This window comes from Periplaneta americana, chromosome 16 (assembly GCF_040183065.1).
Source record: "Periplaneta americana isolate PAMFEO1 chromosome 16, P.americana_PAMFEO1_priV1, whole genome shotgun sequence".
NCBI lineage: Eukaryota > Metazoa > Arthropoda > Insecta > Blattodea > Blattidae > Periplaneta > Periplaneta americana.
In genome coordinates, this window is record NC_091132.1 from 162,565,916 (window position 1) to 162,569,101 (window position 3,186).

At 38.5% G+C, this 3,186-nt stretch overlaps 1 protein-coding gene across 1 annotated transcript in view; it reads right to left on the reverse strand.

Moving 5' to 3' along the window:
- Positions 1–578: 578 nt before the first annotated feature.
- LOC138691695 (myb/SANT-like DNA-binding domain-containing protein 3) overlaps positions 579–3,186 on the reverse strand; it is a 12,172-nt gene continuing 9,564 nt past the window's right edge. Inside the window, exon 6 of the mRNA XM_069813945.1 lies at positions 579–3,186. This exon is cut by the window's right edge and continues 609 nt beyond it. The gene's annotated coding sequence lies outside the window, so the exon portion shown is untranslated.

Below are 3,186 nucleotides of genomic sequence, written 5' to 3' on the forward strand. Positions count from 1 at the left end.
GCAGAAAATAGCCTATACCTTTGTATGAACTTCTGGTCTGTCAAATCACTGAAATCATCCCCTCTGTTTATGTATTCTTGAATATCATTTTCTAAATAATCCAGATATATAAGTTCAGCATCTAACGCACCAGCCATATTGGATACTTCTATGCTAACAGAGAGTTAAATGATTTAACTGCATGAAATTGGGCAGTTAAATTAACATGGGTTTTAACAGCCTGTTAGTACTAACAGTAGTTGAAGAAATGCTTCAGCTGTTAAGTTTACAGTTAAAATGGAATGACACATTGTTATAATTTAACAAAGGTTGAAGAAACCAGTCCACACCTGTGGAGTAACGGTCAGCGCGTCTGGCTGCGAAACCAGGTGGCCCGGGTTCGAATCCCGGTCGGAGCAAGTTACCTGGTTGAGGTTTTTTCCAGGGTTTTCCCTCAACCCAATACGAGCAAATGCTGGGTAACTTTCGGTGCTGGACCCCGGACTCATTTCACTGGCATTATCACCTTCATATCATTCAGACGCTAAATAACCTAGATGTTGATACAGCGTCGTAAAATAACCCAATAAAATAAAAAAATTGAAGAAACAGGGTCCAAATGATATAAATTTGAAAAAGTCCAAAACCAAGATGAAAGAATAACCACAGTGGGTTTTAAAACTACTCCAGTATCAGTAAAGCAATGTCTAAAAATCAATAGGCCAAAGGAATATGATGATGAAGGAAAAGGAATAACAGAGTATGAAAAACTATGAAGGCTTCCACGTCACAAGTACTGGAATACATACTAACAGCAATACCGAAATCTGAAGAATGAGGAATACTAAAAGTGTCCTACAACTGAAAGAGGAATACAGAGTACCAGAGCTGGCATTAAGCTCAGTATCTCCTCTATTCCTACTGGAATTCCATATCAGAAGTTTTCTATGTCTAGATTACAGACTTAGGACAAGAAGTAATCAAACAAACAGCAATAGAAATAATCTGTACAAAGTACCCGGAATAGAATTGAGGCATTCAGAGCTAAAGTGGATCAAGTCACAAATTTGCATAAATTAAGTTTAATTTATTATCTGATTATCTGAAGTTGGATCTTTTCCGAGCAGTAATAATTCAAGGCTTAATTCCAAGTATTCCCCGGTAGGTCACACCAGTCATTTTTGGCTCAGATTATTTGTTCACGATGTTCTGAGCCATAGTGGATCAAGTCATCAAAGCATCACATCAATTAACATCACAATTGTTTATATTTTATAAATCTATAATTTGAGAATGGAGCAATAAAATCATTGCTAGTCAAATTAGGTAATCCACTAGAGCAAGTTAACTTTAAGTCCTATTATCATGGACTTGATTCACTTTAGCTCTGAACGCCTCAAATGTTTATGCTGATTCATACCTTTGTGTTAAAATTTAGAAAATGGAATAACCTGTAAATAATCTTTCGTTTTTATATTTTCCTTGGAAAGCTAACCACTTACAATGATGATTTGCAAGCACTACTTGCTGATCTGCAACAATTGAAGCGTCGGCTGGAACAAAGTTATAAGTTACACTTGGTAAAATTTGCAGGAGCTGAAAAAATGTGTACCCATACAACATTGTTCCAGAGTAGCAAACCTTTGAATGGAAAAATTTCACGTATTGCATTGATTGACAGCTGCAAGCCAGGGAGTATAGCAAGGTAACATGACACACACGGAAACAAGCCGAATGAAAATTTTGTAACTTACGTTGTTCCAACCAACGCTTCAATTATTTTCCCATACCTAGTGGTTATTTCCAAAATATTGTACTACTCTCTGACTATAGCTCAAGTATTGTTGCTCTAAGAATCGGTCATTCCAAGATTAGGAGAATAATGAAATGCAACCACTGCATCAGAATATTAAAGAATCTACAGAAAATGTTGCTTTACAATGAATTCGAACATACTATCATCAGCAGGGTAATGAGCAAGCCGGTCGGGGCAAGGTTTTTTCCGGGGTTTTCCCTCAACCCAATATGAGCAAATGCTGGGTAACTTTCGTGCTGAACCCCGGACTCATTTCACCGGCATAATCGCATTCACATGCTAAATACAGTAGCGTGCAAATTAATCTGAACACGACATATTTTTAAATTTTCTGTCATTGTTGGCCTCACAGCTGCTCATACCGCTTTAATTGACATCTGTAGTACGTGTAATTCCATTGTTGAAGGTCTGTCGTTATTAGTTTTTTTTATAATATATGACATTTTGGCTGTCGTTTTGTACTTATAAGCATTTCAGTTGTCTTGAAGACTTAATACTGCAATCCTGTGTACATTCTGTCGTCTTCACAAATGGATACAACTCCACGAAAACGGTCTAAAATTATAACATTAGCAGAGCATTCTTCTATGACACAGAGGTAAATTGCTGCAGAATGTCACATCGGTTTGGCTACTGTTAATTCGATCATAAAACGATACAGGGAGACTGGATCCATCACACCCCAGAAAAAAGGAAACTGTGGCCGGAAAAGGAAGACTTCACTTGCAGATGATCGTTTAATTGTCAGGAAAAGTAAATTAAATCCTAGACTAACTGCTGTCGACTTAACCCGCGAGTTAATGGCTACCACTGCCACTGGGGCGAATATTCATATCACAACAGTGCGGCGTAGGCTTTTGGAAGCTGGACGAAGGGCTCGTAAGCCTATTAAGAAGCAACTGCTAACCCCTGTTATGTGCAAAAAACGCTTAATGTGGGCAAAATTACATCAACACTGGACAGTGAATGACTGGAAGAATGTACTTTTTTCCGATGAGTCTCATTTCGAGGTCCACGGCCACCATGTTTCTTACGTATGGAAAGGATCCGAAAAAGTAACAGCAGCTCATCTCCAACAAGCACCCAAATACCCACCTAAAGTAATGTTTTGGGGTTGTTTTACACATGAAGGGCCTGGAGCATTAATACCTATCAAGGGAATGATGAATTCTGACAAATATATTGACTTATTGGAAACCTGAATCGTACCCCAGCTGCAAAAATCATTTCCGGATGGCAGAGGTGTGTTCCAACAAGACCTGGCACATGCCATACGTCTCGAAAAACTACAGAATTCTTCAACAAGAAGAATATTCAGGTACTCCCCTGGCCAGGCAACTCACCCGACATCAACCCCATTGAGAACTTGTGGTCAATTTGCAAAAGAAGAA